This window comes from Gracilinanus agilis, chromosome 3 (genome assembly GCF_016433145.1).
Source record: "Gracilinanus agilis isolate LMUSP501 chromosome 3, AgileGrace, whole genome shotgun sequence".
NCBI lineage: Eukaryota > Metazoa > Chordata > Mammalia > Didelphimorphia > Didelphidae > Gracilinanus > Gracilinanus agilis.
In genome coordinates, this window is record NC_058132.1 from 10361401 (window position 1) to 10382299 (window position 20899).

General features: G+C 38.4%; 1 non-coding gene and 1 pseudogene across 1 annotated transcript; one reads left to right on the forward strand and one right to left on the reverse strand.

Moving 5' to 3' along the window:
* The window catches only part of LOC123240727, a 98111-nt pseudogene that overhangs the window by 62960 nt on the left and 14252 nt on the right, over positions 1-20899 (forward strand).
* On the reverse strand, positions 12729-12833 carry LOC123243418. Its single transcript, XR_006505949.1, has one exon. It is a non-coding gene; the product is annotated as a U6 spliceosomal RNA (small nuclear RNA).

The window sequence follows — 20899 nt, forward strand, 5'->3', positions numbered from 1 at the left end:
CATGTGAGAGACTTTGAAACTACATTTTCCATGATTCCTCATGGCAAACAGGAAGTGTGATGATGTAAGATAGGAGATATAGACTCCTGAAGTGACTTTGAACTTCCTCTTAGCTAGGAGCGCGCGATACAGAAGGTAAAATGGTTGAGGCAGCAGTTTGAATTCTTACAGGCGCGTGGTCTAATGATTTTATCCCTATCAGCATGGTTTTAATTAAACTACTAATTTCTATTATTATATCAGTCTTTATCATTTTTAATCGTAACAATAAAGAATTCTTTGATTGGCTTTAGGGGAAATAGCAAAAACTAACAAACAATCCTTAAAGGATACTTACCAATTTTCTGTCAAGTGCTAGGAGAATAGCTTTGGGGTTTTCTCATAACTGAGGATTCAAAGGTTTATAGATGTGGTCATGTTTGTATTTTTTCCTAGGATTCTACATATAAAATGCTAACTCAGAATCTAGAGGGGATGGGGAACAAATTTTATTTTTTATATTTTATTGTACTTTTACTTTGTTAAATATTTCCTAATTACATCTTTATCTTTTTTTGTCTTTCTTATTTTAAGTTCCAAATCCAAACATCCCCATCCAACCCATTGAGATCAAAAGCCATATGATACCCACTATACATTTGAAGTCATATGAATCCCATATTAGCTATAATTTTTTTAAAGGAAAAGTAAAAAGAGGGAAAAATGTATACACTTATCTGCAGTCAAAGAACACTGGTTCTCTCTCTCTGGAGAAGATAATATTTTTCATCATGAGTCCTTTGGAATTGACATGGATCATTGTATTAATCAGAGTAAAGTCTTTCATAATTGATCATCATTATAATATTGTTATTACTAGGTACAATGTTCTCATAGTTCTGCTTACTTCACTATGCATCAGTTCAGATAAGTCTTCCAGAGTTTTTCTGAAACTATCTCCCTCTTAATTTCTTATAGCACAATAGTGTTCCATCACAATCATAAGCTATTCCCCAATTGGTGGAAAACATCTCAACTTCCATTTCTTCGCCACTACAAAAAAAAGAGTTGCTATAAATTATTTCTTACTTTTTATTTGCTCTCTTTGGAATATAGGTCTACCACTAATTCAAAGCGTATGTACTGTTTTGTAATCTGTTGAGCACAGTTCCAAATTGTTCTCCATAATGATTGGACCAATTCACAGATATTCCAATAGTATGTCACTATCCCTGCTTTTCTATTTCCCTTAAAGCATTTGTCATTTTCCTTCTCTGTCATGTTAGATAATCTGATATATTGTATAGTAGCACTTCTGTGTTATTTTAATTTGCATTTCTCTAATTATTAGTGATTTAGAACATTTTAATGGGACTACTGATAGCTTTGATTTCATCTTAAGAAAAATTCCTCTTCTTATCCTTTGATCATTTTTCAACTGAGGAATAGCTCTTATTTTTGTAAATTTGATTCAGTTCCCTATAAACTTGAGAAATTAGACCTTTATCAGAGAAACTTATAAAAATAGTTTTCCTCATTTCCTGCTTTCCTTCTAATTTTGGAGGCACTGGTTTTATTAGTATAAAAATGTTTTATTTTCATTTCATTGAAATTGTTCATTTTATCTCTTATGATCTTCTTTATCTCTTATATGGTCATAAACTCTTCTTTTACACATATGTTAGAAAGATCTTTTTCAGGTGTGCTTATCACTCTTTATGTCTAAAGTTGTGGGCCCATTTTAGCTTTAGAAAAAAACAGTGAGTTCTTGCTCCAAAAGCTTGCATCTTTGGGCTATGAAAATTCTAGATTACTATTGTCATTTATTTTTGTATACTGTGTACCTAATCTGGGAATAAACTTTCAATACACAAAGATCCTCCACATGCTATATAGACATATGCATATGTATATATGTATATATTTATTTATTCTACAGCAATCAATACTGGATCAGTTACATTCCTGAGTGAGGAAAGATAGCACTGGGAGGCATAAATTTCTAAGAAACAAAAATCTTATTCCTATATACTTAATAAGAAGAAATATCAAACTTTAGAGACCAGATATAATGAAAGCATCAATTAAGGCTAACCCTGCCACAAGTTTTCAGTTGATTTTAAAGATGAAAGAAAAAGGAATCAAGAAACAATGAAAATTACCTAGGCAAATAGGATAGTAACCAATAACTATGGGCATGAATCTTCCCAGAGGGTACTGGTGGGAGGATTGCTTTAGGTTTTTTTCTCAACAGAAAATTAAAGACCTTTTGATAGAAGTGATTATAGCTTTTCTCTTTGAGGATTCTAATTATGAAATATTCATTCAGAATTTTTAGAAGAAGAAACTTTACAACCACACAAATATCCTAACATGGAGGAAAAGGCCTCAATGGTTAATATAGCTGGGTATAATATGGTTATATATAAATATATGGCTATATATGAATATGTATAAAATATGGCTATATATATATGTGTGTGTGTGTGTGTGTGTGTGTGTGTGTGTGTGTGTACACGTGTATCCACTCATGTGCTTTCCAGCAAACAATAGTAATTCATTCATTTTATCCCCCAGAGGAAGGGTATATCAGCTTGGGCTCCAATGGCATAGCCTTCAAGAACCCAAGGGTCAACATAGGACCTCTATACAGGGCTTTATCAAATCATCTATAAAACCCAGTCATCATTCTTCTTTCTTGCTTGCCTCCTACAGATCCAAACAATAGTGGAGGAGATATAAGGAAGCCAGAACTCAGAATTGTACTCATTGGGGAAAAAAGGATCTGGGAAAAGTGCAACAGCAAATACTCTCCTGGGCAGGACAGAGTTTGAATCCAAGTGCTCAGGGTAATCAATGACCAAAGTCTGCAGGAAATCCTGGACCAGAAGGAATGGAAGAGACATTTCTGTTATTGATACTCCAGGCATTTTTGACACTGACACCTCAGAGCAAGAAAATTTGAATGAAACAGCTCATTTAATGACATTATCCTCTCTAGGACCACATACCCTACTTCTGGTGTTGCAAGTGGGTGGTTTCACCCAAGAGAAGAAGGTAGCCATTGACAGGCTTTTTACGATTCTGGGAGCTGAAGCAGAAAAATGTTTGATTGTTGTATTCACTGGGAAAGACAGAGTAGGAGAAGAAAGCATAGAGGATTACTTAGGAACCATTCAAGACTCATCCTTCTGGGAGTTGTTGGAGAAGTGTGAAAATCGATGCTGTGCCTTTGACAATAATGCTAGTGGAGCCCAGAGAGATGCCCAGGTATCAGCACTGATGGTCATGATTCTGAACAGGGTGCAAGATAATGGGAGCACCCACTACACCAACAAGAGATATGAATTAGCAGAAGTGCTCCTCAAGAAGGACAAGGAGACCCAGTGCTACAAGTGTCAGTTTGACAGAAAGAGTGAAGAAATCAGACAGAAGTATAAGTGGCAAATAAAAGAGAGAAGAAATGGGAAGAATTAGAGAAGGAAAATGAACAATATAAAAAGAAAAAGGAAGAATGAGAAGCAAATGGAAGAATCTAAAAAGGAAAAGCAAAAAATTGATAAGAATAAGAGTCAGAAGAAGAAAAGGCTAAGTCCTGGAAATATCATTACATTGCCTGGATGGAGGATGATTATGATCAGAGTACACTTCACAAAATTATAATGTTTCTTTTGTCCACTGTGATATCAGTTCTTATAGATATACTTTTCTGCAACTTCTGACAACCAGATTTCATATCTAGTTTCCACTATGGGCTGCAATCTTCAAGATGCAGAGCCCAATGGCAGGAAGCCTTCACAAACATTTATTCCTGATCTTCATTTTCCTAATAAAATTTCAGTTCTTCTCTATGATCACTCATCATTAACCCAACCCCAACCAAGTAGTCTAAATAGGGCAGAGGGGATGAAGTATAAGGCCCAAGAATTTAAGGTTAACTTGAAAGAGCAGAGAGGTTAAGATATACAGATGTTGGGGGGGATAATAGAATTTTGGAAGTTTTAAAATTGTCTATTCTTTTTTTTTTAACCCTTAACTTCTGTGTATTGGCTCCTAGGTGGAAGAGTGGGCAATGGGGGTCAAGTGACTTGCCCAGGGTCACACAGCTGGGAAGTGTCTGAGGCCGGATTTGAACCTAGGACCTCCCGTCTCTAGGCCTGGCTCTCAATCCACTGAGCTACCCAGCTGCCCCTATTCTTTATTTTTAAAGCATTTTTTACATACGATAGAAGGCCGATTGGAGAAATAGGGTCAAGATAGGGCCTGTTATCTAGATTCCCTAAGTGACCAATTCATGCTGAGGCAGTCTTTGTGTTTGGTCCTGGTAACTTGAGCCCTGAAAAGCTCTGGTACCAGCAGATTGGTTAATCCAAAAACAACTTGACCCCTCCAAGAGGCTATTGAAAGTCATTTAGAGAAATAGAGTCTGTAATAAATATTTTATCTGGATCCCATTACAAAATCATCAGCAAGTAAAACTGTGTGTATGAATTTTTCTGTACTACATGTCAGGACGCAGACAGAATGGGTTATCTAAGGTAAAAATCTGAGACTCCTCTTTTGACTCCTTTTCAGATCCCCCCCCCCACCTTTTCTTAATATTCTTATTGGAAAGCTTTGAGTCCTTAGCAGACCAACAGCTACTGAGTTAACACTTTCTCTCCTTGATAATTAAGAAGCTTGAACTCCAAAAAATATATTACTTAGATAATCAAGGCTGGAGACAGACAAAACTAGACAAGACTTTATCTGACCAGGTGCAATCCTGTAAATCAAGAATACAGACTCAGTAAGAATCTCTATGAAATATATTTCTGTTCCCAAAATTAACCTCCTACTAATTGATGTTTGGAATTTGGCCTCTGACCCTATACCTATCTCTCTACTTTTTAGACTCTAATGGGTTTTGTAAGAGGGAGATTTTTAGGTATTTTATAGATATATATTTAAAGTGTGGCCGCCAGGAATCAATAATTCAGATTGATTCCATAATTAAATAGACCCAAGTCAGGATCAGGTTTAAGGTAGTTTATTTACAGTTAGGAAGGTAAAGGGTAGGGAAATAGAGAGAGGAAGAGGCTAGTCCAGGCCTGCAGAGGCCTGGATGGAGAGAGAGGGTTAAAAGGCTAATCAAACTAAATTATATGCCACAAGACCTTAGCAATCAGAGAGGTAAAGGCCTACTTAAGGCAGAGTTTGGAAAAATGCCAAGGTAGGCCAAGGAAGTTAGCCTAACTTGACCATTGAGAGTGGAAGCATCCTGAGGTCTCAGAAGAGAACATTCAGCACCAAGTTCAAAGCAGGAACTGCCTCACCAGGAAGTAACCAACATACTTGAAGAAATAGTGTTTCTCAGTCACTTCCTGTGGGTCCACCTCTAATTCAAGTGGACAAATGGCAGTCTCTACATTGATTTTGACTGCCCAAAGGGCAGTCCCTTGTTCTTGATTTGTTACTTATTGTCACCTGTGGGTAACTCATCTCCCCTCCCACTAAGGGAGGTGGGGATGACATCATCTCTATGCCTAGGGTAAGTAGAGTTTTGACTATGAATGGGCTAGAGCTAATTCCATTTACACAGTTTTTGTATAATTTGTAACCCCATCACAGCTGTGATTTTTTTCTCTGTGCTCTTTGTGTGAAACTAATATATATTAAACTCAAGATGCCTTGGCAAGCTGAAGCAGTTATGAGCTAAGCATTTAGTCTGACTGTTCTCATTCTATCTGACGCCACTAAACACCACTCAGTACCCCCAGAAATATGGAACTGGCTCTCTGTAACATACCTAGAGTCTATTAGTTAAATCAGTTTGTTCACAAACTATTATGTTTGGTATACTTGGAGAAGTGAAGGCCAGAAAAAAAGTAGAAAAATTTAGGAGAACGAATAACTTGCTTTATCCTCATTCAGTGAAAACAACAAAAAAAGTCACCCTTCTCTTTTCCCCTGGCTTTTTTTCCCCTTTTCTACACTTCCCCCTGAAAATTGTAAAGGTTTTCTTTTGTAACCTTCATATCTAGAATAAAAGGAATTGTCTTGTCAACGTGGAATCTAGAGACCCCAAACTTGTGGCTTAGTGAGATCTGATGAACCCCTAGTTTTAGAAATAGCTTGTAGGCTGGAGATACCCAAAGCTTGTGCTTCCCTGTTCCCCTGATAATCTACCTTGAAGGGAATCTCAGGCTAGCAGTCACAGACTGAATAATGAACCCTGGGGTAAATGCTAAATATCCTTTTGTCTTAGGTAGCCTTCCCCTTTGTATCAAAGACCCTCTCCCTGGAAGACACACCTGGGCAGGGACCATCCTTTAGTATCCATTTAGTACCCCTTTCCTTACACCCCAGCCTCTGGCTATGATTCCTTTCCCAAGCTTGATTGTAAATCCCATCCTTACCAGTATAATGTCAATCATCTTTCCCAGCCCCTGGATCTTCCCAAATGGTATAGAAGCTCCCCAATTTCCTTTGTTCTTTGGAGTGGTCATCTAGCTCGGTGTCACTCCCAGGGGGTCAGGGAGCAGAGCGAAACAGTGTTCAATCCTTGGACTCTGCATAAGGCACAGCTCTGCATAAGAGGCCTAAGTAGCCCTGTTCCCCCTTTCCCTTGATTAAAGAGTGGCTTTATAACTATTTAATAGTTCTGTGTTTTTTCTAAGTTAACAGTCTTATTCATGGATGGAAGTTGAGGAAGGTGTTGATGGTTTTATTTCATCATACTCTCCCCCAGACTTATTCAACAGTTCAGGGGTTCCTTTTTGCTTCTAGGATCCAATATAACATCCTCAGTTTGGGTTTTAAAGCCTTTCATAGAATGGTCCCTTCCTACCTTTCTAGAATTCTTCCACCATCCTCACCTTGATGCAGGACACTGACCTTCTTCTTGTCCTAGCTTTTTCACTGGCCATCACCCCTGCTTGGAATTATCTCCTTTCTCATTTTAGCCTCCAGGCTTCCCTGGTTTCCTCCAAGTTCCTCCAAAGGTACTAAAATCCCACCTTTTTTAAGAAGTCTTTCCCCATCACCTTAGGGCAAGTGCCTTCCCTATGTGATTATCTCCACCTTATCTGATATGTGTCTTTTTGGCACTAAGATGTCTACATGTTGTCTCTTATATTAGACTGAGAGTTCCATGAAAGCAGGAACTGTCTTTTGCCTTCCTTTGTATCCCTAGTGCTTGGCACAAAGTAGGCTCTAAATAAATGCTTCTGGATTTGACTATTTTGTCCTGCAGTTTCATTTTCATATGACTGCCCAAGTCCAGTTGTAGCTGATTAGATAACAGTGACTTTCAGGTTATTGATTTCTCTTGTCTAATAGCTGATGATAATAGAGAAGTCAAGCTCCTGGGAGTTAAAAAGAGGACCCACAATCCCTTCCTTACCTCCACCCTTAACTACATGGTGATCTAATATTAGAAAGTTCCCAACTAGTATTGAAGGAAAAGCATATATAACAAACTCTCCAAGGACATAGTCAAGTGGATGGTTGCTCTACCAGTACAACAAATATTTATTTTCCTCAGATAAGAGACTGCAGTTTTGTGTAAAAAGGACTTTTACAATTTCATTATTTTAAAGTGTTTTGTCATATCCCCTTATGTCCAACCCTTGATCAGGAAATGTTTTCTCATTCTGATAAGCCCTGCCAACTTTAGGGCAAATATTCCCTAGAACCTTCCCTTTTTCCTTTGAATGATCTGCTTTTTCTCTAGGTAAGGACTGTAGGCTGGACTTATCCCCTAGACTAGAGTGAGAGTTATTAGGAGCTGTCAAGAGAAGGAAAAAAGAAAGGGAAAAAAACCATGAAGAGAGAAAGGAGACAGTGGATCCTCCTGGTCTTTCCTCCAGCAACTTTCCCTCAGGTCCCACATCAGCAGTTCCCCTCCTCAAACCTGTCCCTCTTCTTGGAACTCTGGAGGGGTGAAATAAAAAGTAGAAAACAGAAAGTCATGGACGGGTAAGGGGGGAGCTTATTTGTTTTTGTTGTTTATAATGAACTTTACTCAGGTGTCTGGAGCCTTGAGGAAAAAAATAAAAAGAAATATAAAGAAGTAGGGATCTTCTTGATCCAAGCGTGCCTTGCTTCACAAAGGTACAAAATGGCTCCCACTTCTAATCATATTTTATCCACTTAAAGACTGTACCTGACTGACCTAATCCTGTTGTTCCTGGACAACCTAGTTGACCTGTCCTTTGTTTTCCTTTTGACCCTTTGCTGTCCTGGGACAGCTCTGGAAACCACCCAAGAGAAAATGAGTGGCCTCATCATATGCATCACTGGGATCCCACCCCCTGCCCATTTGTGGAGAGTTTTCTTCTCTGAGGGCATAATCCCAATCCATTCATATGTCTCCTAACTACATTTCCAAGGGCAGAATTATTGCATACAGTTGGATTTTTTTTAGTTATATTGACACCTTATTTTTATTTAATTTATATTCAGAGTACATCATGTGAAATACCAAGCTGGGCAAATCAAAAGCCAGAATTAAGGTTACCAAGAGAAATATTCACAATCTCAGAAATGCAGACCATCCCACCTAGATGGCAGAAAGTGAAGAAGAATTAAGAAGCCACTTGATGTAGGTGAAAGAGGGAAATTTAAAGCTGACTTGAAGCTTAACATCCAAAAAACTAAGATCTTGGGAATTGACCCCATCACTTCATTTATTTTTTTTCCAGATTGTATGTCAACATAATTTTAAATATTTTTTGACATTTTTCAATGCACATTCTCTCCCTCTCCCTCCCTCCTCCCCACTCCCCAAAGAGGCAGGTAATATAATATAGTTTATAATTATCATACAATACATATTTTCATTCTCTTCATGTTGCCAAACAAGACACAGATTGTTTACTCGAGAGAAAAATTCATGGAGGAAATAAAATAAAGAATGGTAAATTTCAATCTGCATTTGGACTTTTGTCTGTTATATCCTCTTTTGCATGAGTCCTTTGGAGTTGTCCTGGATTCTGCCTTGTTGATAGTAGTTAAGTCATTCATGTGGACAATCATACACTATTGTTACTGTATACAACCTTCTGATTCTGCTCACTTCATTTATGCCAGGTTTTTTTTGTGATCTTATGTCACAATAGTATTCCATTACAATCATAGACCACAACTTGTTCAGCCTTTCCCTAACTGATGGACATCTCTTTGGTTTCCAGTTCTTTGCCATCACAAAAAGAACTGCTATAAATATTTTTGTACAGGTAGGTCCTTATCTCCTATCTCTAATCTCTTTGGGATATAGACCTAGTAATGGTATTGCTGTATCAAAGGGTATACATAGTTTTATGGCCCTTTGGGTATGGTTGCGGATTACTCTCCAGAATGGTTGTATGAGTTCACAGCTCCATCAACAATGGTTAGCATCCCAATATTTCTACATTCCCTCCAACATTTATCATTTTCCTTTTTTGCCATGTTAGCCAGTTACAAGAGGTTCTGAGGATGCTTCATCAAGTTGTTTTTATTTGTATTTCTTATTATTTGTGAGTTGGAACTTTTTTAAAGTGGTTTTGAATTATTTGAAGTTCTCCTTTGGAATACTGTTTGATCATATCCTTTGACTATATCTATTGGAAAATGACTTCCATACATATATATATGTAGATAGATAGAAGATAGATAAAGTATGTTAATTGTTTATATGTCATGGTTATCAAAACTTTATCAGAGAAATGTGACCCCAAAATTTTTTCCCATTTGACCATATCCTTTCTTAGCCTAGATGTAATAATGTCTCTGCAGAATTTTTTCAGTATCAACTTGTTATCAATTTTAACTCTTGCAATTGTCTCCATCTCTTGTTTGGTTAGAAATATATTTACTCATAGCTGTGAGTAGTATATGATCTGTGTCTCTCTAATTTCTTATAGTGTGACTTTTAATATTAAGGTCATATTTCCATTTATAGTGTATTAGAGAATGTGACATGAGGTGCTGGTTTAAGTCTAATTTCAGTTAAACTACTTTCCAATTAATTCTCCCAGTAGCTTGTATCAAATAGGAGGTTTTTCTCTACATAATTTGTTTTCTGATTTATAAAAAACTGGATCATTGAGCTCTCTTGTTTCTGAATCTCCATTGTCTATTAATTAATCTATCAATTTTTTAACCAATATCAGATGGTTTGATGACTGTTGGCTTATAATATAGTTTGAGGTCTAGAAATGTTAGATAAATCAATCAATCCTTATTTCTTTTCATGATTTTTATTTATTCAAATGAATTTGGTTATTTTTATCAAGTTCTAACAGTGTATTCCTTTAGTAATTTAATTGGTATAGCATTAAAAGTGTAAATTCATATTGGTAGTATTGTCATTTTCATTATATTGTTATGGCTTGGCCATGACCACTGAACATTCCTCCCACTTTTTTTTTTAAACCCTTACCTTCCGCATTGGAATCAATACTGTGTATTGACTCCAAGGCAGAAGAGTGGTAAGGGTGGGCAATGGGGGTCAAGTGACTTGCCCAGGGTCACACGGCTGGGAAGTGTCTGAGGCCAGGTTCGAACCTAGGACCTCCTGTCTCTAGGCCTGACTCTCCATCCACTGAGCTACCCAGCTGCCCCCTTCCTCCCACTTTTTAGGAAATTTTTATTTCTTTAAGGACAATTTTTTTTTTAAATTTATTTTAAACCCTTGACTTCTGTGTATTGACTTATAGGTGGAAGAGTGGTAAGGGTGGGCAATGGGGGTCAAGTGACTTGCCCAGGGTCACACAGCTGGGAAGTGTCTGAGGCCGGATTTGAACCTAGGACCTCCTGTCTCTAGGCCTGGCTCTCAATCCACTGAGCTACCCAGCTGCCCCTTTAAGGACAATTTTGTAATTGAATCTATAGAAGTCTTTAGTGTGTTTTAATAAGTTGGGTTATTTAAGATCTCTATTTGGTCTTCTGACCTACTTCTTTGGGTACTTTACATTTTGGAAGGTATTCTGTCTTTTGAGTTCTCAGTTTCATTAGCATATAAAAATATATATTATGTTCTGATTATCCATTTTATTTCTTCTGGTTTTTTTATGGTTGAATCTTATTCATTTGCTTTTTATTTTTTATCAGATTTACTAAGGATTTATCAAGTTTATTAATCTTTTCAAAAAGACAGCTTTTCATTTTGCCATCTGTATAGAAGTTTTTGTTCTTAATTTATGTATTTCCCATCTAATTTGATGTTTACTTATTTCATGTTTGTTGATTTTCTAATATTTTTAATGTACATTTGGTTTTTTAATCTTCTTTTTCTATTTTGTTCTTGTATAATTGTGAAGAAATGATTTTCCCCCTAAGAGCAGCTTTAATTGCTTCCTATAAATTGTCAGATGTGTTTCATCATTATCCTTTTCTTTCACACAGTTATTAATAGTTTTTATGATTTATTCTTTGACCTAGCCTTTATTTTAGATATCATTGTGAAGTCTCCATTTGAGCCTAGCAGCTTTCATGCCAGTTCTGCCCCCACTCTCTTGCTTGGGCTATTCCTCAGTTTGTTCCTTGTTAAGTTTCTCCAGTGATGTCCATTTTTTGGAGGAGAGTTGGGGAGAGGAAGTATAGTTAAATCAAATTCATATACCCTCTCTCTTTCATTTCTCTCAAGGACCTGCCTCTCTGACCCACTTTCCATTTAAGGGAGAAAAAGATGTCCCCATTTTTCTATAACAATAGGGAAAATTTTATGAGCAAAAAATACAGGCACAAACAAGCATCAGAACCAGTCAGAGAACAATTTATCAGCTATCAGAAATAAGGAACCAAATAGACCTCTTACCTTCACTTCTTCTTTCTCCAAGAGAATGAGAAAACAGAATTTTTAGATAGTTAACTATGACAGGAGGTTAGGGGGAACCCTTAAAGTTTTAAGTTTACCAGTTTTCTGCAGGGAATGACCCCATCTTGTTTATCTACCCCAAAATGGTAGCTCTAATGATAGGGATCATAGAGGTGGAAACAGGATTTTGTTGATAAAATATTTACCAACCGGTTCTTCAAAAAGATATGACATCCTCTTTAAGTTTAACATGCATTACTAATATTGTCTCCATCACTTTTGAGATGATAAATGAAACAATTAAGCCCTAATCTGTAGCATTTGCCAGTATCTGAGTTGTAAATGCTTATAATCAGAATCTAAAGGTCAGCCTTCATCAGCAAGTATGAGTTTCCTCTAGCACACCATGGATTAGAAGGGTTATTAGAAGTTATCCAGTCCAAACCCCTTATTTAATAGATAGTCGAATTAGAAATTAAGTGATTTGGGGATTTTACGCCAAATATAATGGGAAGATGAGAGTATTGCAGATGGGGGAGGCAACATTTTGAGGCCACATCATACTTTCTCATAACAATAGCAGATCATTTTGATAGAGACATGTCAAGTTTACAAATGATTTTCAAAGACATTATTTTATTTGATCCAAAGCTCAGAGAGAGAAAGGTGGCTTACAATTGTGGAAGAAACAGAAAAAACTGTGTATTATAAGTTTGGAGAAAACATCTACTCCTCAGAAAAAGTAACTTTGGAAATCAAAGGGGGAAAACCTGATTGGTTCTATTTTCAAAGATGCTTCCATTATTTTAGAGATTTTCTGCCAACATAATATGTTCTGATAAAGCTGACATCAGAGAGATGTTTCCCACAGAACAACTCTGGCCTTTAACACCTTCTGCATTCCCAAACCTCGCACACTTCCCCTATTTCTATCTTGCCAAAAAATCCTGTGATTAGTTTTGTGCTATGTTATACAGAATGCTTCATGAATTTGTGTGTCATCTTTTCGTAAGGCCATGCTAATCTTTTCTGTATTGTTCCAGTTTTGGTTTAATGTGGCTGAAGCAGGCACTGTAGAGAATATAGAGCTTGGTCAGACATCAAAGAGGCCACGGTCATCCACTGCATCCCAGACCATCACTAGTCATCTTGACTTTTGTCTTGCCACTGGACTTTGATGCCTCTGAAGGAGAGTAAGTCCAACAACTCTGTCCAACTCAGCCTCATTTAATCTAACTCACATGCAAAACAAGATATTGTTCTGGTCCACCGTACTACTTTCTAAAGCCGTGATGGCAAACCTATGACACGTGTATCAGCACTGACACGTGTAGCCATTTTTGATGGCATGGGGCTGCATGCCGAGGATGAAACATTTGCTGTAGTGTAGTGTAGACACTCTGTGCCGGAGGTCTGTAGGCCAAAACAACAGTCTAGTTCTGGGACTTCCTGGCCGTTAAGGGCCCTTTGACCTCACTTCTGGCCAGTGGAGCAGGGAGGAGTGGAATGGCATGGGAGACATTATCTCTGGGGGGCCCTATGGTCGCCATTGCCAGCAACCACATAACCACAGCAACCATCATCCAATCTACTGTTCTGGGGTGTCATAAATTTCTAATTGACCATCATTACTGAGATAAGTGAGGGGGAGGCTGGGAGAGGCAAGGACCTGTGCTATGGGTGCCATTTCCCACCATTAGAAATAGCAGCAGCTATATTAATTTACATAAGGAAATGCTATCTTGCAGCATAGTGCAGACTCCATTTCACTATTACTGTTGTGCATTTTTATTAACTCCTATTTCTGCTTATTAACCCTGCCCTTTCCTACAAGACAGTTATGTGTGCCATCCTGTGGTCAGTTAGGCTAGTTAACCCCTAATTGCCTGCAGGGATAACAGGCTATCTATAATTCTATCTTCTGTCACTGCCTCCCTGATGGAGAACCCAAAAAATAAAAAAAACAAGGTTAAGTAAAGGAAGTGGTAGTAGCAGTAGTTGATCCTTTCAAGAGACATGGACTGAGATGTATGGCATTATAGAAAAACATGGCAGATGATTTTGCATTCTATGTATTGAAATGATACTAAGCAGAATGTGGAATATAAATAGACATTTTGAAACTAATCATTCCCAGCTCTTGAAAAAAAAGTGAGGATGAAAGGAAGGAATACATTTTTAGGCAGCTACACCTTTATAAGAGCTAATCTAATTCCATTCTTAAATTTGTAAAAGACTCTACAAATTTAACATCTGTAAGTTTGAGCATTGCTCATTCCATAGCTCAGATGGAAAAGCACTCAGTGAGAGAATTTATTAAAAAAACTCTCCTAAGATGTGCACCAGTTCTATTTCATGATATGCAGAATAAAGATGCAATTATTAAGAGAATATCTGAGTTACCACTCAGTAGAAATATCATAAAAGACTGAATAATGAGATTGAACACAAACATACAACATCAATTAAAGAGACACATAAGTAATTGTAAATATTTTTTGATCTCTCTTGATGAAACTACTGATGTCACATCACATGTTCAGTTGGCCATTATTGTTCGATATCCTGATAGTCTCACAATGAGAGAAGAGTTGATAAAGTTAGTATCAGTGCCAACAAGTACATCAGGAAGCAAAATATGTAAGGTTGTTATACAAACATTCCATGACCTATGCATTGATTATCTCTAAAGTTGTGTCAGTGATGACAGATGGGGCACCAAACATGGTGGGGAAAAAAGTCGGATTTGTCAAATTGTTTATGGAAGATATTGGACATCCAATTGTGCCTTTTCATTGCATTATCCTTCAGGAGGCTTTATGTACTGAGGGAGGATTCACTGACTTAAACGACTAAATGTCAGTTGTTACAAAAATAGTTAATTTAATAGCTGCTCATCCCTTTCACAAGCAAGAATTTTCTGCACTTTTACAGGAGTTTGATTCCACCTACAGTGGACTGCTGATGTACAATAATGTAAGATGGCTGAGCTGAGGCAAATATCTTGAGCGCTTTGTGGAGTGCTTTGAAGAAATTAAGGCATTTCTTGAGGATAAGGATCTGGAAAACTTTCCTCAGCTCAATGATGATAAGTGGGCCAACACCCTGATGTTTTTTACAGATCTCTCTGTTCATATTAATGAACTGAATTTAAAGTTACAAGGTTTTGGCAAAAGTATTGACTTTGTGTTTGGATACATAAAAGCTTTTGAAAGTAAACTTAAAATTTTCAAGCGAGATGTAGAAACAAAAACTGATAAGTACTTTCCTCGAGTAACAAAGTATTTTGAGAAGGCCAGTGCAAATGTACAAAATGAAATGGAACTTTTGCATATAAAGTACCAGCATGTTTTAGACTTGTTACTTGACCAGTTCAGTGATAGATTTAATCAGTTTAGAAGCCCAGAACAGATCATGAAAATAATTAAGAATCCTGATGTAGTAGTCTTCAGCAATTTGGAATTAAATGGTTTCCAATGGATGCAAATTGATGATTTGGAGATGCAACTTGCAGAATTTCAAGACAGCAACTGGGTTCAGGTGTTTGTCAACTTGAGGTCAAAGCCTGAGAATCTGGAAAGGTGCTGCTTGGAGAATCAAGAGGAGTGCCACTTACAAAAATATTTATAGTCACGCTTTTTGTGGTGGCAAAAAACTGGAAAATGAGAGTGTGTCTTTCAATTGGGGAATGGCTGAACAAATTGTAGTATATGCTGGTGATGGAATACTATTGTGCTCAAAGGAATAATAAATTGGAGGAATTCCATGTGAACTGGAATGACCTCCAGGAATTGATACAGAGTGAAAGGAGTAGAACCAGAAGAGCATCGTACACAGAGACTAATACACTGTGGCAAAATTGAAAGTAATGGACTTCTGTACTAGCAGCAATGCAGTGATCCAGGACAATTCTGAGGGAGGGAAAAGAGTGCTATCCACATTCAGAGGAAGAACTACAGGAGTGGAAACACAGAAGAAAAACAACTGCTTGAACAAATGGGTTGATGTGGACATGATTTGGGATGTAGACTCTAAATGACTACCCCAGTGCAACTATCAATAATATAGAAATAGGTCTTGATTGATGACACATGTAAAAACCAGTGGAAATGTGTGTTGGCTATGGGAGTTTGGGGGGGTGGAGTGGAGGGGAGAGTAAGAACATGAATCATATAACCTAGGAAAATTTTTCTAAAAAAATAAAAAATTAAAAAAAGAGAGGAGTACCATTACAAACAGGAAATTTGGAGTGCCTGGAACTGATTACCAGAAACTTTTAGTACCTTGAAAAATATAGCAATGGCTTTACTCACAATTTTTCCCTCTAAGTACTTTTTTTTTAAACCCTTAACTTCTGTGTATTGGCTCATAGGTGGAAGAGCGGTAAGGGTGGGCAATGGAGGTCAACTGATTTGCCTAGGGTCACACAGCTGGGAAGTGTCTGAGGTCAGATTTGAACCTAGGACCTCCTGTCTCTAGGCAGGCCTGATTCTCAATCCACTGAGCTACCCAGCTGCCCCCCTCTACATACTTTTGTGTGATTTTATTCTCAGCATTAAATAATATAAAAATCAACAAAAGAAACAGATTGACAGATGAAGTTAGTAGCACTTGCTTGAGCTTGAAGTGTACAAAATACCAATCTCCAATTGAAAATTTATCGGCTAAATTAATATTCATTAGCCAATGAAATTCAGCAACAAAAAAGTCACTAACAGGCAGTTTAGTTAAAGAATTCCCCTTCCCCTTCACTGATCTTAGTTTACGCCACCCCACACAAGTTAAAAAATGTAAAGACCAACAAAAGAAACCAACTGACTGATGAACAAAGAAGTCACCAAGCAGTTAAGTAATTAGTTTTTGGTTTGTTAAATAGTTATATATTACAATTATGCATTTTTGTTACTTAAAATATAAATATCACAAAATTATGTTGTTTTTTTCTCAAAGTGATACACTACCTGAATTATGCTCAGTTTTTTGGTGAATTTTGAAACACCAAGCTCAAAAGTTTGTCCATCACTGATATAGATGCTGGTTTGCCTGAGGTATATATATATGTGTATATATATATTGAGAGGTCTCATATCTAATAGGTCTGGGGGCCAGGCATCGGGAGAGGTTGGGATGAATGGGACAGACTCTGCAGGAGACCCAGGCCCATCCTGGAGGAGGGGCTGAGCTGAGCTTGGGGATCTCCTCTCACCTGCCATCACTAGCTCTATGAGCTCACTGGGCTTTGACCAATGGGATTGGTTCATGGAGATGCAGCAGTAACCTCACTGTGTCAGGGGTCACAGAAGAGATAGGGATCTCAGCCTCTGTCCCTGCTGTGGACACATCTCTGTCCTGAGAGCCTCCTTTCCTCCTCAGGTTATACTTTTCAGCCCCAGGAAATCCCTACACCTGAGGATGACAAATTTCTTCTGAGGGATCAGAGGTCCTGGATCGGTTAGTCTGGGTCTAGGCTGTGTCACTGGCAGAGATGAGAGTCCAGAGTTCAGAGGGCTCCTCCCAGATGGGTCATCTGCCTAGCCCAGTGATGGGCAACCTTTTGAGTATGGTGTGCCAAAATTCGCCAAAAAAATGAGCATAACTAGGGTGGTGTGTCACTTTGTGAAAAAAAATAATTTCGCGATATTTATAGTTTAAATAACAAAAATGTATGATTGTAATATATAACTGTATTTAATTTAATAAACCAAAATAGGTAAATTAATATAGGTAGAATTGTCATCTAGAGTGCACAAAGTGCCTACACTATACTACAGCAAATGTTTCATCCTCAGCATGTGGCCCCATCCTTCTCTGTATGTGGCCGCATATGGCTGTGTGTCATCAAAAATGGCTACGTGTGCCAGTGCTGACATGCATGTCATAGGTTTGCCATCACTGGCCTAGTCCCACCCACTCTGTCCAATCTATACTGGGCCTCCATAAGGGTCTGGGAGACTTTGGGCTGGAGGGACACTCACCCTCCTGGGCTCTGATCCACTGATGTAGCCACAATCCTGCCAGAGAAGATCTTGATCACACAATCAACACATCCACCCCACCAAAGCCTTGGTCAAAAAACATTAAGTGCCTTCTCTGTGCCAAGTAGCAGCAGCAAGGTGGGGCAGTGGATAGCACACTGGGCTTGGCATCAGGATGATTCATCTTCTTGAGTTCAAATCTAACCTCAGACACTTATTAGCTCTGTGACCCTAGACAAGCTATTTAACTCTGTTTGCCTGAATTTCCTCATCTGTAAAATAGGTTGAAGAAGGAAATGGCAAACCACTCCAGTATCTCTGCCAAGAAAAACCTGAAATGGGGTCACAAAAAATCAGACATGACTGAACAACAAACACTGGTCAGCTAGGCTGTGCAGTGGATAGTGTCAGGTCTAGAGTCGGGAAGATTCATCTTCATAAGTTCAAATCCGGTTTTAGACTCTTGTTGTGTGACCCTGGGCAAGTCACTTAACCTTATTTGCTTCAGTTTCCTCATCCATAAAAGGAGGTGGAGAAGGAAATGACAAATCACTCTAGTATCTTTGACAAGAAAACCCCCAGTGGGGTCACAGAGAGTCAAACATGACTGAAACAACTCAACAATAACACATGAGCCAGTATTTTGCTAAATGCTGAAAGAGAGGAAAGAGGGGGAAATCCTAGAAGTTGAGGACTGCCGGCTGGGCAGAAGACCTGGGTTCTTGTCTCTGACCCTCAGGCTTCTCTTCTTTCCATGGCACGAAAAGCACCAGGGAGGCTGGAACTTGAATTCTCTGATGCCTCTTCTAGATGGGAGGCTCCCAAGACCCTGCAGAAGCTCAGATCGCCTTCCCCACTCCCCAAGCTCAAAAGATGATGGCTGATGGGGACACGGTAGTTCCAGGATCTGGTGAAGACTGAGAGGCACAGGCTAGAGCCAGGGTCAGCCCCAGCCAGAGTTTCCCAATCCTTCATCCAGTCTGTGAGAGCTTCTTCCTACCTGTGGTCTACAGTGTGTGTGTGTGTGTGGTGTGTGTGTGTGTGTGTCTGTCTGTCTGTCTGTCTATCTATCTGTGAGAGTGTCCTTGTGTGTGTCTGCATGTCTGGGTGTGTCTGACTATCTTTGTGACTGTTTGTGTGTGTGTGTCTGTCTGATTGTGTGTCTCTGTATATGTCTGTGTGTATGTGTATATGTGTGTCTGTCTGTGTATATGTGTTTGTGTGTGTGTTCTAGAAAAGGGTAGAGTCATGGGGACAGCTGGGTGGCTCAGTGAATTGAGAGCCAGGCCTAGAGATGGGAGGTCCTGGGTTCCAATCTGGCCTCAGACACTTCCTAGCTGTGTGACCCTGGGCAAGTCACTTCACTCCCATTGCCTAGTCCAGGGGTCAGCAACGTATGGCTCTCCAGCCTTATCTGGCTCTTTTGAGGGCCGGATATGGCTCTTTCTGCAGGAGCCATAAAGTCAATTTTTTTTCAGGCGCTGTTACAGGAGCAGCACTGTGAGCACTGTACGGCTTTCACGAAATTACATTTTAGAAAATGTGGCATTTATGGCTCTCACGGCCAAAAAGGTTGCTGACCCCTGGCCTAGTCCTTACGGCTCTTTCTGCCTTGGAGCCAATACACAGTATTCATTCTAAGACAGAAGGTAAGGATTTAAAAAAAAAAAAAAAAAAGGGTAGATCAGGTACCAGAAGCAGAGAGGAGAGCCAGGTCAGGGAGGGCAAAGACCATTGTGGCCTTTGCACAGTCTCTCTCTGTTTCTGTCACACTCTTAGTCTCTGTCTGTCTGTCTGTCAGGGGATAGAGAGCCAGACTGGAGAACAAAGGTCCTGGGTTCAGGTCTGGCCTCAGACACTTCCTAATTATGTAACTCTGGGCAAGTCACTTAACCCCATTTGCTTAGCCCTTACTGCTTTTCTCCCTCGGAACTAACACTCAGGACTGATTCTCAGACAGAAAGTAAGGATTTTAGAAAAGAAAAAAAGTGGGGAAAGATCAGCAGTAACCACAATCCACAATCCACAAATCCAACATTCTCTCCAATGTTCCCTATTACACAGAAGTCTCTTGTTTGGTGCCAAACTTATACATCTAAAAACACTTAAAGCAACTCTTTTTTTGAATTGCCAAGAATTGGAAAGTAAGGCGAAACCTATCAATTGGGAAATGTCTGAGTAAATTGTGGCATATGAGTATAATAGGATACTATTGTGTTACAACTGTGTGGATAGAATTTGCTCCCCAAGACTCTCTTACCCAGCATCCCATTTGCATGTTTTCACTGTGTGTGAACGCTGAGTGAACATATGGAGGAAAAAATTTTGGTGTAATCCCACCTCTCTCTCTCTTTTCCTGAATGAGACTGCTGAAGTGGGCTGAAAGCCAGGCAGGAGAATTTACACACGTGGTCATATTTTATACTAACATAGTTAGAATATTAGATTTTGAACTTCAATTTTTTTATTTCTTCTACTTCAAGTGATTATTAATAAACTTTATAAAAATAAAACTTGGAGTTATTGATATTAATTTAAATCTTACACAATTAATTTCAGGCAGGAGGAGCTCAGAAAAACCTAGACTTACAAGAACTGATGCAAGCTGAAGTAAGCAGACACAGGAAAACATTTTACAAAGAGACAGCAATATTGTATGAAGAACAACTATATATTTAGCCTTTTTTTTAACAATGCAATGATCCAAAACATTCCCAAAAACTCATAATAAAAAAAATTCATCTATCTTCAGAGAAAGAACTAAAGGAGTCTAAATGTAGTCCAAAGAAAAATTTTTTATTTTCATAATTTTCTTTTAGTTTCCTTCCACAAAAAGATCAATATGAGGAAAGATTTTATATCAGATTGCTTACCATCTCTTGGGCTGGGAGAAGAAAATCCAAAACCAAATATTTTTTTAAATTTTGGATATTGTTTTTACATGTAATCATGTAATTGTGGTAAAAAAATAAAATATCCAATGTTGGAGAAAAACAGAGGTAGGATCGGTAGAGAATAATATTCTTCCTGGAATAAAGGGGTCTATAAGCTGTAGTTGCAGGAAAGACTTTGCTTCAAGCTCATCCTTGACTCTACACTGGACACATCATTCTGGAGAGAAAACACAATAAATCTAATTCCCCAGAAAGGCCTCTTGCTGTAG